Below are 15,362 nucleotides of genomic sequence, written 5' to 3' on the forward strand. Positions count from 1 at the left end.
AACTTGAGAGTGATGAAATCAGATGTTTGGCTGAGGACATTTCTATGCAATGTATTGAAAGTGTGGCTTGGCTCCTCCTGACTGCTTATAATAAAATGTGAGAGAGAAATGACTTAAATATGGAATGGTGAAGTGAAAAGGTGGGAGGACTCAAGCAATTCTCCCACCTCGGCCTCCCAAAGTGCTGGGATTACAGGCATGAGCCACCATGCCCAATCATTTTTCTCCTTTATTCAGTTAACAAAGCTACATGAGGGGACTCTTCAACCAGTGGGTGACAGGGATTTCTGAGAACATGCTTATTCCTACATGCATAGGAGCTGGGGGAAACTTCAACCAGGGGTGGTATTATGAGCAAAGACCCCTCATTCAGCTGCCTTCCACTCAGTGCTCCAGGGGGAAGACTTCGGCCTCCTCATCAGCTCGGAGGTGATGTGGGCGCTTAACTTCTGAGCCAGTGTCACGCTTTTATAGAGAACTCCATGTAGAAGAGGAGGCAAAGCCTGTTGACATATTTATAGTACATTCCAGTCGAATGTGAACTGAGAGCCCATGCATGTCTCCACTTGGTGGGCTTTCCGAGTGGGAGTACCTCGTGCCTATTCTACCATCGTCACTTCCTTGGTGGCAGCATTGTCAGTGCCAGTATGCCTCTGGGCCTGAGTCACTGTTGCTCTTCACCCACTCGCTGAGGCTGCCTGGTTCCCGGTCTAGCTTTGACTCCAGCAGGATCCTAGAAAGAATTTCTGCCCCACCATCAGGTAGAAGCTAGGACTAGTCAGGTAGCCATAGAGCTGGCTATTGGGGAAGGAGTAGTGGGGGTCTCTCATGCTGTGTTGTAGGGGAATGGCTTTCAAAGAAGTGGAGGAGGCATCTCTGTTAGAGAGATGATTTGCAGTTAGTGTGGAGCACAAGGGGAGGCGGGGGGCCAGCCGTGGTGATGGTAGAGCCTGGAGATGATAGACTAAGTTGCACCCAGTTCACCAGCCCCTGCTGCTGAGGTGACCCCTGCATGGCTCACTGCTGACAAACCTGTCTTGGAACAGCAGGGTTGTGGACATGAGACAGAGCTTTAGAGGTCAGGAAGTCTTGCTCCCAGCCCCACAAGGCACCATCTGTGTGAGTCAACCTTCCTGAGTCTCATTTCCTCATCTGTAAAATAGGGATAACAGTAAGTCCCAGAGGTGTGACCATCTGCTGTGCCACTAAGCCAGCCTTTCACCCCAGTCACACCCACTCCCCAGCCCACATAGGCAAGAGATGCACCAGGGGTCACAGCCTTTGCAGCAGGCAAGTCAGGGCACAGTGCACACCCCCTACTGCCACCAGGTTTCTGCCACTCAGGAAGTCCAGGGCAGCCTCAGCCTGAGATGGCGAACTCAACTTTAGGCTTCCCTGGGCTTGACCCTGAAGGAGAGTGACAAAGGTAGCCATACTCTCTGCCCCTACAAGGTTCCAGCCAGCTGACCCATTGGCCCTGTGCTCTCTGCTAAGAACAGTTCCGGTGCTTGACTGGAAGTTAAAGGAGCTCCAGGGCCACAGCATAGGGCCAAGGAATTAACAGTCACAGGATTCAGACACTCAGACCGAGGTTGGAATGCTGTTTCTGCCACCTCCTAGCTGGGTCACTTTAGCCACGTCCTGCTGGTGCCCTTTTCTGATGTCTAAAATAAGCCGGCCAGGCATGGTGGCTCACACCTATAATCCCAGCACTTTGGGAGGCTAAGGCGGGAGAATCACTTGAGGCCAGGAGTTCAAGACCAGCCTGGACAACATAGTAAGACCCTGTCGCTACAAAAAATATGTATACAAAAATTAGCCAGGCCTAGTGGTACATGCCTATAGTCCCAGCTACTCAAGAGGCTGAGGCAGGAGGATTGTTTGAGCCCAGGAGGTGGAGGTTACAGTGAGCTAGAATTGCACCACTGCACCCCAGCCTGGGCAACAGAGTATCTAGAGACTATGTCTCTAAAAAAAATAAAAAATAAAATGAGAAGCCTCTCAGGGCTGTAGAAAGGATTAAGTAAGCCCTAATGTTGTATGCAAAGTATCTGGCATATGATAGATCCTCAACAAACTTGGTTTTCTTCCACTTTTTGCTGCTGCCTGGACAACTTGTTGCAATGCCAGCTGCTTCCCTATGGCAGGCTGTACCCTGTACCCAGTGCTCAATGGACTTGCCAGGCCCCTCGCCTGGCCCCCAGGCCTAGAACCTGACACTTGTTTGATGCTCAGGCCCCCTGCCTGGATCTCCCTGCCCAGGCATGCCTGACCTGGGGGCAGGACACACTGGGCACAAAGCTGGAAATCCAAGACCCCAGACCACTCACTTTGTCCTTTGGACAGGCTGTTTCATTTTTTTTCTATGCCTCAGCTGGAAAATTGGGCACCCCACTACCCATTCTATCACTATCATGAATGCACAGCCATGAACAAAGATGCCCTTTAGAAACCAGTGTAGTTCCAACGGGGTTCCAAGAGCCTGGGCTCTGGAGCCATTCTGCCTAGGTTTGAGTCCTTACTACTTCCTGGCTGTGTGACTGAAGGTAAGTCCAATCCCCTCCTCCATTTTTCTCATCTGAACACTAGGGGCGATTGTAGTACTGCTCTCATCTCTGGTTATGATGATATACTGGCAATGCACATAAAACATTTGGAATGGAGCCTAGTGCTACAGATGAATGTTTGTGTCCTCCCCAAATTCACATGTTCCAATCCTAACCCCCAACTTGATGGTATTAGGAGGTTGGATGTTTGGGAGGTGATTAGATCATGAGAGTAGAACCCTCATGAATGTGATTAGTAACCTTATAAAAGAGTCAACAGAGCTCCCTCACCCCTGTGCCATGTGAGAACACAGTGAGAAGATGGCCCTCTGTCAACCAGGAAGCAGACCCTCAGCACACACCAAATCTGCTGCAACCTTGATCTTGGATCTTCCAGCCTCTAGAACTGTGAGGAATAAATTTCTGTTGTATAGAAGCCACCCAGGCTATGATATTTTTGTTATAGTAGTGTGAACAGACTAAGACAAATGTCAAGGAGCTTGGCTGAACTGTGTTTGTGTTCTAGTGTTTTGTGGCAGGTAGAACTTGAGAGTGATGAAACAAGATGTTTAGCTAAGGACATTTCTATGCAATATATTGAAAGTGTGGCTTGGCTTCTCCTAATAACATGTGAGAAAAGAGAAATGACTTAAATATGGAATGGTGAAGTAAAAAGGAAGCAGAACTTAAAGATTTGGAAAATCCTCAGCCTATTCATATTGCAAAAAATGAGAACACTACAGGTGTAGCGTAAACAAATGACTGTTTGCTAAGGAGATCAGAGTAGAGCAACAATCCAACCTGGGCTCTGCAATCCACTGCTGGCCATGAGCTTGGGAGCAGGCCCTGCTTCTGCAGCAGGATGAGTGTGGTCTACATCAAAGTAAAGGGAGGCGCTGATCATTGAGCAGCTACTATGGTCAGGCTCTGCCTATGTACAGTATCCCTGCCAGGTGGGGTGGGTCATCCCCATTTTACAGATGAGGAAACTGAGACTCAGAAAGATTAAGTCAGTAAGAGACCATGTTAGAATTCAGACCAGAGCTAGGAGGCTCCAAAGCCTGTCTTTCCTCTTCACCCTGCTGCCTTAAAAGATTGAGAAGGGCACTTCCAGTTTACATGGTTTGTGGATCTGAGGACGCCCAGAGCACATGCTGGGTAGACAGGGTAAGGAGGGGGAGAAGCAGAGTCAGGATGAACTTGTCCGGTGTGAGGGACAGGGGCCACCCAGCCTGCCCTCAGTGCTTCTATGGTGGCACTGATGGGTCACTGGTCATCAATACCCAAGGCTGCAGATGTTATAGGCACTTGAAACATAAGGTTCATGAAGGCAAGAGCAAGATTTACAGAGCATGTGATACAGGCAGAGAGCTTCACCATCTGGATCTCAGGTGCCACATGCCTCAAGCCTGTCCAACGTGCCAAGGAACCATGGGTGGGTCCACCTTCACAGACACGGAGAAGAGTAAAGTATGAAGTCCTAGGATAACCATGCCTTCTGTTCCCAACTTAAAACATATGCCTAGAGCTGGTGGGGCCCTGAGGCCACCAAGTCCAACCTCTGCCCCTCAGCAAGACCATACTTGGGCTACTGTAAACCAGCTGGCACCAGGCCTGTGCTGACCAGCAGTTTCTAACAGATTTAAGTTCTGGAGGCCCAAGGAGATTGAACGTCCTCAGTGCTGTTCTTCTTATTTGTTTATTTATTTATTATATATACTTTAAGAGATGGAGTCTTGCTATGTTGCTGAGGTTGGAGTGCAGTGGCTGTTCGGAAGTGCAATCATAGCTCACTGCAACCTCCAACTCCTAGGCTCAAGTGATCCTCCCACCTCAGCCTCCCAAGTAGCTGGGACTACAGGCATGTGACACTGTGCCCAGCTTTTTAAAAAAATGAAATATAACTATATTTTCCAAAACAAAATATTGGTGAGAAAAGTGCCATTGTTTTGCAGTTTTTAATGTAATTTTTTATTGATACATAATAGAGGTATATATTTTCGGGGTACATATGATAATTTAATACACTGATATCATTTGTAAAGATCAAATCAGGGCAATTGGGATAGCCATCACCTTAAATATTTGTCTTTTCTTTATACTAGAAACATCTAAATTATTTTATTATTTATTTTTTAATTTTTAATAGAGACAGGGTCTCTCTATGTTGCCCAGGCTGGTCTCGAACTCCTGAGCTCAAACGATCTACTCACCTCAGCCTTCCAAAGTGCTGGGATTACAGGCGTGAGTCATCGCGCTTGGCCCGAATGATTCTCTTCTAGCTATTTTGAAATGTATGATAGATTATTGTAAAGTGTAGTGAATACTGATCCATCAAGCACTAGGTCTTACTGATTGCTGTTCCGATTCTGGAAAAAGCCCCCACGTTCCTAGCCCACTTCCCATGCACTCACTCCAGGGTGAAGGATGTGAGGTCCTCTTCCCAGCACTTTCACCCAACGGCCTCCATCACTACTGCACTAGCCCGCCCCACTCCTTGGAGTTTAACCAGGGCAGAATGTTCTAATGGCTCTAGACTTCTGATGTCCTTGCTACTTCCTTCTAAGAGTCTTATGTGGGTCTTAATCTGGGGCCTCTGGGTGGAAAGAGGGATTCATGGAACCCCTGAGATCATATGCAGAAGTTTGTGTGCTTTGGGAGAGGGGCTATAGCTTACATCAGATAGTCAAAGAGGTCTGCATTCCAAGGTTTCCGAGCCCCTGGGTGCCAAGCTACAGTGACCCGTCCTGTTTAATGATGTTCCTGGACAGAGCAATGGACAGAGCACAGTGCTTAAGAGCAGGGACTTAGAAGCCAGACTGCCTGATTTTGAACCCCGACTCTATGTCTTATTAGTCAGTGATCTTGGACAGGTTTCTTAACCTCTCAGTGTCTCTGTTTCCTTATCTGTAAAAGGGATTGACAGTGTGTCTATCCTCATGGGATTGTTGTGAAGATTAAATGATTTAATCCATATAAAGCTCTCCATCCAGGCTAAATGATTACTTCTCCTCCCATCGCCCTTGGAGTTTGGCAGGGCAGAGGTTATCCTGACCACTTTTTCAATGAGGAAGAACGACAGAAATAATAGCCCAGTTCCAGAGCTCTGCCTGCAAGTGCAGCAGGTCCTGCTGTTTCATGAAATCATTGCAAAGAGGAAGTCTGCACACTGCTCTCAGAGGCAGGAGGATTCCTTTTAGAGAGTTGGGGAATAAACCAGATCTATCGACAGTTTCAGTCCTGGTTAAGTAGTGCGAACCAGTCATCGGTCACAGGATGCAAGAGGTGGCTTTAGGCGTGAGTCAGGAGCCACACACCTGAACTGGCCTGTTAGCATCTTCACGGTGAACTTCTTGAAGTCCCTCTGTCTAATCAGATTTCCAGAGAAATAGAGGAACTACTGCTTATTGAGCACTATGAACCGGGCAAGTGAATGCATAATCTTACTTAATTCATTCAGTCACTAGGTGGAAGGATTATTATCCCCATTTTATATGTACCAAAACTAAGACTCACATAGCTGCTAAGTGGCAGAACTGAGATTCAAACCCAGGTCTGCCTGACTCCAAGACTCAAGTGCCTGATGGTCACAATAGCAGCAGTCCTCATTAGAATCACCTGGAGCACTTGGTAAATGCAGATTGCTGTATCCACTCCCAGAGTCCCTGATTCCATAGGTCTGGTGTGGGACCTGAGAATTTGTAGTTCCAACAAGTTCCCAGGTGGTGCTGAGGCTGCTGGTCTGAGAACCCCACGAGGAGAACCACTGTGCTAAACCAAAGAGTGATGAGGGGTTGTCATCAGCTCACACCTGGCCCGGGGAGAGAAAGTGAGGGCTTCATCTGCTGCTGTTCCAGTTGAGGCCTCAGGAACCGGAAAGTCTTTAATGAAGCTAATGCATTGTGGACACTCACTCAACCTTCCTTGAAAATGATCGCAGATTCAGGGCAGGGCCTTTGCATTTTAAGTGCCAAGCTCATCTTCTTCACCACGCCCCAAGGTTGGCGCCTGGTGGCTTTACTCCTAACTTGTGTCTTTCCCACCTGCTCCCTTCAGCTGAGGCCTAACACCATCAATATTGAGGAGGGAGGAGGGACAGGGGCGGGGGCGAGACAGTGAGGCTGAGGGGCAAGTCTCAAGGCATGCGTGCGACGACAGGCTGGAAGGCGCTGTGATCTCACCCCCTCGCAGGCATGCCTGTAACTGGGGAGCAGTGGGTGAGGGGTGCGGGGCTGCCTCCTACCAGGGCGTAGTCACACCTCCTATCTGTTCTCTGGAATTCATTAGCTGCTGAGGTGATGTTAACTGTTTTTCATTTTCTGAGTCTTTGCTGAGACTCAAAAAGGGGAAATGAGCCATTACCAACCAGCAACACTTTTTGAAACAGAAACTGAATTGACTGCATTTTCTAATAATGTTGTGTGAATTACGAATGCAGAACTCTGGCCTTGTCTTTCAGAAGACAGATGTCTGTGGCTTGCTTTCTGCTTATAAAGCTCTGGGAGAAAGGAATAGGACGGGTCAAATGTCAAAGTGTGCTGGCCCTGGCCTGTTGTGAGGATGTCGGGAAATTTCCCTTTCCTTGCTTTCTGCTGCTCAAGAACCTCAGGCTCTGCCCTGTTGGGTAAGGAACAGCCACCTCGATTCTTGAAATAGGGGGGTCAGGACACAGGGCTTGGAATCAGAGAACTCTGAACCTCAGTATCCTCATCCGTAAAATGGAGATATTAATCCTGCATGCCTCGACATTCTGATCCTGTCAGAGTGCCTTGTGAACTGCAAAAAGCGTATCAGATATTAGCTCTTATTATTATCCTGCCCTTAGATCCATTTGCACCCCATCCTATGGGACAAGGAGTCTGTAGGACCAAAGGGACATGATAACCAGGAGCTCACAGCCCTCTTCCCTTCTGCCATGCTCTGGGTACGTGGGACACTTGAATCCCTTGCCTAAATGGGCTTGAACCTATAAGGAAGGGCTGGGAAGGCCTTTTCCCAGACCCATGGCCCCAAGGGCAGACTGCTAAGGGCACACCTGGGTGCAAGGAATGGCTGTTTGCAAGGGGTGCAGAGTTGGGACTTATAGGTTGGGATATCTACATTTGTCCACAGGAGACCCTTCTAGATGTGGGACTGAGCAGAATTCTGAGAAGTCAGAGAATTCTAGATTCCAACCTGACCTTCCAGGTTGTTATAAAGGTATATATGTGTCAAGGTAGAAGGGAGAACATATTTTAAGTTTAGTCATTGATGTGTAACTTACATATGAAAACACCTGGTATAGGGCCTCCATTTGTATTATTGTCCTGGGCCCATTTTCATTACTAGAAGTTTGAATTTACTTCCTTTGAGCCAGGCAGACCTCTTGCTTTCCTCATTATTTGTACCTCTCTTCCTATTTCCCTCTCCTCTGTCTTCCTAAATATGCATAGCTGAGCCTTATTAGGATATATAGCCAGGATTGGTAGAGATTTAGGGGGCTCCCTTTCCTCTCTCCCTTTAACCATTTCCCACCCCCTCAGGACATGCGTGACAGATGATAGGCAGGGGCCAAGGGTCCGCTCTGGTCAATGGCTGGCCACCTTTTTACCTCTTAAGAGGTTTCAAGATAATGATATCTGTGTAACTTCATGGTAAGAAGATAGAGCTCCATTCTGCTCCCGCCATGGTAACCCTAAGGTAAGCCAAGAGGCTCCATGTTGGGGTGTGTGTGTGTGTGTTGTGGGAAGCAGGCCTGAGAAGCCTAGATTTTTGGGCAGAGAACTACAAGAAGAGTAATGTTGCCTGCCCCTGTCCCCATCTCCATCCTGGAAGGGTGCAGGTCCTCAGCTGGCAGCGGGAGAAAGGCAGCTGGTGAAAGGCAGCAGCCAGCGACTTCACCACTTTGAGTTGGGCCCCTTCTGGTGTAGAACCTGGATCCCCTAACCTCCTTGGCTTGCCGCTAGCGTGTCATTATCCACGTTTTGCTCCATGTAAAACCCTCTTCCAACATCCCCTTCCTACTCAGACACTGTTTGACAGTGCAGAGACTGGTCCAGAAATGGGGTCGCTTGCCTCTGTGAGTCAAGCCTCTCCTGCTCCAGAAAGTAAGATGAGAATAGCTGCTCCCCGCTTGCTTCTTGGGGTCCTGGGAGGATGCAGCAGTAGTAGAACAGCTTTTGGTACATATCAAATCCTGCTGAACAGCTCATCTCACCTATGCCTGAGATGGCGATAATGCAGAGGAGGAATAGCGCAGGTGGGAGTACAGAAGTAGCAGGCTTGTGAGAGAGCTTTGTGAACTGCAAAAACCCTATCAGATATTAGCTCTTGTTATTATCCTGCTCTTAGATCCATTTGCACCCCATCCCACCTGCCCCACCGACCCTAAGAGAATCAGAGCAAATGCTTGTTATTAGACATGAGCACTGAAGGCTCCAAGGACTACTGCGGCCACCGTTTCTCCACATGTGGAAAGAGTGAAGTGCTGGTACTGTGCTGGGTGACTTTAGGTGCTACCAAGCAGAGTATTAAACACAGAACTGCAGCACGTCCAAGTTCTCCCCTTTTCAATACGTTCAATCCCGATTACCCAAAGGAGAAACTTGCAGTTTAGTGCTTGAATTCTTCAACACCTCACTAAAACTCAACAGTCTCCCTTTTTAACAAAGAGATCAAGGTTTTGCCCACTAGAATTGAAAACAATATTTTAATTTTCATCTCTTTATGTGGTTTCTTACTTTCTATTTATGCCAGGTGATAGTGGTTTTCCATTAAAGTAATGACATACAGATTTTAAAAGTAAATATAAGTAAATCAACTAAAAAAATCAATTTAAGAAGCACTTTAAAAAAAATACAGGTGGTACTCAGACGTGACTAATATTATTCATTTCATAGGCAAGGAAATGGAGAATCAGGCAGGAATCCCCAAACCCCAGAGTGGTATAAGCTGACATTTAGGAAGAACACAGACGGCTGTCTCCCTTGAAAGCCAAACAGATACTCATGGGCCAGGTAAGTTCTCCCTTTCACATTTAGGACCCCCATTAACAAGAGTCTGCCTTTTGTGGTTGGTGTTTTCGCCATTTTCATTTTAGCCAAGAAAAATAAGAACTTCTGGGGCCACGGATTGATCCCTTTAAATTGAGGACAGAAAGCTGGCCATTTTTCAGAAGCAAAGAGCGTCAGTAGTGGTGTTAGGTATAACTAGAAGAGGGGGAAGAAGGGGCAAAAATAGAGGTGGGGCAAAGTGTAAACAGGAAATAGAAGACACAAAGCCAAACCAGCTTGAACATTTTTAAGGACTTGAAACTCCAGGGAGTGGTGGAAACAAACTCCAGATTGTTCCTGTCCTAAGTAAACACAGCAATGTGTCTCTTACAAAGCTCTGACCACAGCCACTCTTTGATACTGATAGAACTATTGCTTATTGAAACTACTATGATGATTTGCCCACTAACCTCCACTGGGCCCTCAGTAGCTGCCAGGCACCTGGCTAAGACTGAACATCCTCTTGTCAATCCTCACAGGAAGACTTGAAGTGAAAATTGCAGGCTCTGGACTTGACTAGCCTGGGTTGGAAATCTGGCCCTGTAGAGCTGTGTGTCAGAGCAAATCAAATTCTTCCCTGAGCCTACTTGCTCATTCATTATACCCATTCTACTAAATGCGTGTAATAACTATTATACCTCTTAGATTTCAACATTAGACCATTTATCAGGGGTAGGAAGTAAGCAACCAATAACAATGTCACTTATTATTCACTGTTGGTATTATCAGTACCAGAAGGGCAAAGAAGCTTCTGAAGTTTGTCAACCTTAAATAATAAGATATAGAAAATATGACTAGCTATAGAGTTTATTCAAGCCCAAAGCTTGAGGGTGGCCACCCACGAGCATAGATTCAAGTTTCCCTGAATGTACATGCTGAGTAGCAGCAATTAGAAGTGGGTTTTTGTTTCTGTGTTTTTTTTGTTTTGTTTTGAGATGGAGTCTCCCTTCGTTGCCCAGACTGGAATGCAGTGGTGTGATCTCAGCTTATTGCAAACTCCACCTCCTGGATTCAGGAGATTCTCCTGCCTCTGCCTCTGCCTCAGCCTCCCGAGTAGCTGGGATTACAGGCACCTGCCACCACGCCCGGCTAATTTTTATATTTTTAGTAGAGGCGAGGTTTCACCATGTTGCCCAGGCTGGTCTCGAACTCCTGACCTCAAGACCTCACCCTCCCAAAGTACTGGGATTACAGGCGTGAGCCACCGCGCCCGGCCCTGTCTTTTCTCAAGGTCACTTGGCCCAGTGTCACAGAGCTGAACCAAGATGGTTAGCTGAGGGATAGGTCCCGGAGTGCTCAGATCTCCGGGCCTCAAGGCCCAGGCTGGGGTGGCACGGCAGGGGCTGATGGGGAGGTGCCCAGGCCGCCGGCGGATGCTCCCGGAAGATGCTCTAAGCTGCCGCTCCGGGTATCCCCTGGGCTGAGGCTACCTGGAGACGCCCACGGCAGTGACACACCAAGCGGGGTATGGCGAATCGTCAGGTCCGCAAAACCACCCAGTTCAGCAACTCACGGCTATGCCGAGCCCGCCGCGCTCAGCTCGGCCAGAAACAGCTCCTAGAGCCAGGGACTGGACCGCCCCCGCTGGCCTCTGGCAGGCAAACAGCCACCGGCCACGAAACAGATGGTCGCGAGAGGCTTCCGGGAGCCGCGGGGCAGGCCGGGAGCCGGGCCGCACAGCCAATGCCCGCGCGGGGGCCGTCGGTAGTTACCCGGCAACGAGGTGGACGCCCAGTAAAGGGAGCGGAGCCAGTAGGGCTGGAAGAGCTGGCAAGAAAGCCCTAGGGAGAGGCGACCTGCCAATTCTGGAAGCGGCTTTTTGTTTTGTCCCCAGATCACTCATTCCTACCTGGTCTTGGAGGAAGATCGTCAAGGCAAATGATAAAAAACAGAAATAAACCAGGGGAACAAATAATGATAAAAAAGATACTCATATTTGTTGAGCACTTACTGTCGGCCTGGCTCTTAGCAAGGATTACTTAATTTGATCATCTGATTTTGTAGGGAAAGTATGGTTACTGTCCCAAGTTGTAAATGAGAAAATAGGAGTTTAGACAGATTAAGCATCTTGGCCAAACTACCTCAAACTAGGGAGTGTCAGAGCTGGAATTTGAACTTGGGTGGGCATGAACTCAGGTGGCTTGTGTTCTTAATGAGTCAACCCGTGGACACTCATTTCAGTTCAGCAAACCTAAATCTGTGTTCCTACTAGGCCATGCAGGGCCAATCCAGGTTTTATGGGGTCTGAAGCTTAGACAATGTGGGCGGGGGGGGGTCCTCTTTTGGAAAAAAGAATAAAAAATTACAAATATAAAGTTAGGTACAAAAATGAACTTAGAATGTAAAAAGAAATCATAACAAAATATTTTTGCTAATTTTACAAAAATATACGACCATATGAATGCATAGCTAGGGACTCAACGAAGCCGTCTTTGACCCTTAGCTTCCCTTGAAATCCTTCATTCAGATGTCAAACTACCTTGCAAGCTTCTCTGCGGTTCTCCTCCCACCCTGTCTCCCAGCCAAAGGACCTGAGACCCTAGCAACAGGCTTAATAGGGCTTTTCTGGCCATAGGAGCGATTTTGGCCTGAGTCAACTTGAGTGCCAGAGGGTGAATGCCCTCAGAAGCAGCTCCCAAATACTGATGAACAGGGAGTTGGTGGATAAATTCCCTAGCTTCCTCATCCCTCAAGTGAGATCATGCTGAGACACTTCGTGGTTCTTAGGGTGTAGTCCCAAACCAGCAGCAAACTGTACCACTTGAGAACTTGTTAGAAATGCAAATTCTTAGCCTACTACTACCTTGTACCTACTGAATCTAAAATTCTAGGGGCTGGGGCCCAGTCATTGGTGTTTTAACAAGCCCTCCTAGTGAGTCTGTGCTGAAGTTTGAGAACGACTGTTCTGCTAGGCTGTTCCCCAGAGCTCCCTTATGGGCTTGAGCTCCTGTTGTCTACAATGGTAACCTGCTTGATAACACATCTTTTTTTGGTCTCCCTCCCTTTCTTGTCTCACTTCCTCCTTCTTCAGCTGGAGCTTCCTGAAGTCACTTCTAATAAACGACTTGCACTTTAATCCTTGTCTGGGATCAGCTTCTAGAGAAACACCACCTTAGATGAGAACAACTAGGGGAGGTGTCATTGCCCAGTGAGGAGGAGGAGGATGGCTGGCTTCAGGGAGGACCAAATGCTCTGCTAAATGCTTTGCTCTCATTGTCTGCTTCACCCTCACAATGCCTCAGTTGAGAGGGAGATGTTGCCCCCCAACGGGGAAACTAGGGTTTGGAGGATTTAAGTGGCTTGCCCAAGAATTTGAATCCAGGTCTGAGTCCAAAAGGTGAGCTCCTTACCAGTGAGGGCAGAGGGCCAGCCCATGTTTTGCTCTCTTGTCATTCCTCCTCTTCTCAGAGCAGGCAAGCGTTAAATGAAAATTGTAGGAGACCATTGTTTTGGACTAAGTTTCTGAATTAGGCCCCAGCAGACCAGGCTAAAAATCCAAAGGGAGACACCCATGCTAAAGTTCCATGTCACTAAACCCAAACTAAGTAGTTACCTGAAAAGAGGTAACAGCCAATGTCCCAAACAGGCCAGTTCAAATCTCAATGGTCACGAGAGTGAATCCCCTCTGCTTTATTCCTTATATGAAAGAAGTAGCGTTGAGTAACCTGATGCTAATGAATCAGTTGTTTTTCTATCATTCTGTCTCCCTGTCCCCACCTCATGAGGGAAGTGGCTCTGAAGCAACTAATAAGCTCTTTGTTCTTCTCTTCTGTTTCCTTCAGCCCTCTCTGTCTATAAAACCAACTCCCTCTGCTCAGCTTATCAGAACACTTATTCTATTTTATGGAATGAAGTGTTGCCAGATTCTATAATTGCAATAAAGCCATTTGAGATCTTTAAGCTAAATTTCTTATCATTTTGTCTTTTGATACAGGGATCCAGTTTTGTTGTGAGGAGTGCTATAGGCTGGACACTTTGGAAAAATCCCGAATGCACTTTGTGGACACTGCTGGCTTGAAATAGTGGGGCGCACTGGCCTGAGAGCTCCCTGGCTCCCAGTGCCTAAGGTCCTTTACCCCATACTCCCTCAAGGTCCATCCCTATACCCTCCAGCCCACAGCATGTGACCAAGCATGTGCCCCTTAACCTGGAGCTGGAACCCTTCCTTTCACAGATACCTGGAAATTGAGCCAGATCTGCATCCGAGGGACACTAGAAGGGATGGGGAGGAGCGCTTACCCCTGAACTCTGTTCTGTCTCATGTTTGGAGGCCCAAGGTCATTTGGTTATTCAGATTTCCAGCAAACTATAGCTCTCACTCCCTTCCCGCATGCCCTCACCCCACGGCTTTTACACTTAAGAGGAATGGCCCTGCCTTCTCTGGGCCCACAGCTCCTGTGGCTTGAGGTTCCAGCCGTCTTGTTAACAATTTTTCTCCCTGCGATGTAGGAATGATGGCTGTGTTAACAGGTCGGGGGGCGGTTGGGGAGACACTAACAAGATGATAAACCTTGGTATTTGGCTCTGCTGCTGACTTTGAGCGAGTCCTTTTTTACCTCTCAGAGCCTCATTTTTCTCATCTGTAAAGTGGGGAGTCCTGCTCCCCTCCCCTGAGGTTGTTCTAATGAGGCCGTTCTCATAGTAGGTAAATAATGTACACACACAACATGGGCATGCACAGCGATGGGTGCAGGTTGCAATTGGGACTTCCCTCTGTTCCCTCCATCACAATTGATGAGGGACTTTGGGGCTGATCTTGACTTCTCCAGGATCCTGGTCTCCCAGTAGGTTGCTAGTGATGCTCAAAAGGTAGGGGTCTCTCCCCAGGACACTGCCAGCCTGCCCTTCTGGGAGGAAGGAGACAGAAAGGGTTACTTTGGCAATCACTAGGCTTAAGGATGCCCCAATGCTTCACCCTGTCCCAAACCGACCCCCTACTCCCACCCCCAAGTCTAAAGTGGGTCCCTCTACAATAATCTCTCATCACGCCATTCATTCTTCCTTTGTGGCACTTATTATAAGTGCTAATTATTTATCAATATTTGTTTTTTTAAACAAAACTTTATTATGAAAAGTTTCCAACATTTACCAGAAAAACCCAAAACAGAACAGTATCACAGACTCCACATACCTATCACCCAGCTTCAACAATGATCAACTCGAGGTCAATCTTGTTTTATCTCTACCCCTACTCACTCCTGCCTCCTAGTATTAATTTGAGGCAACATATTTGTAAATGTTTTGGTAGGTATTGCTAAAAATAAGGGCTCTTGTATAAAACATAACCACAAATACATGTCATTATACATTTATCCAAACCCACAGAATGTACAACACCAAGAGTGAACCCTAATGTGAGCTATGGACTTGGGGTGATGATGATGTGTCAATGCAGGCTCACTACTGTATCAAATGCTCTGCTCTGCTGGGGGATGTTGATACTGTGGCAGGCTGTGCACAACATGGGGGCAGTCTCTGTACCATCTTCTCAATTTTCCTGTGAACTTAAAACTACTCTAAAAAAGTTAAGTCTTAAAAAATAAAATCAAAAGAGCAAAGCTCCTGTTATTAAATCTAAAAAATGAACAATAATTCTTTGGTATGTGATTATTGTTAAATGTGTATCTCCCTCCACTGGGTTGGGAGCCTCATGAGAGCTTGCGTGAGGCCTACTAGGTCCTTGGTGAGTAATTGTTGGATGGATGGATGGATGGGTGGATGAATGGATGGAAGGATGGATGGATGGAGAAAAGGCAAAGGGAGCTGGGAGCCCACTTTGCTTTCC

This window comes from Pan troglodytes, chromosome 8, assembly GCF_028858775.2.
Source record: "Pan troglodytes isolate AG18354 chromosome 8, NHGRI_mPanTro3-v2.0_pri, whole genome shotgun sequence".
In the NCBI taxonomy this organism is placed as follows: Eukaryota; Metazoa; Chordata; class Mammalia; order Primates; family Hominidae; genus Pan; species Pan troglodytes.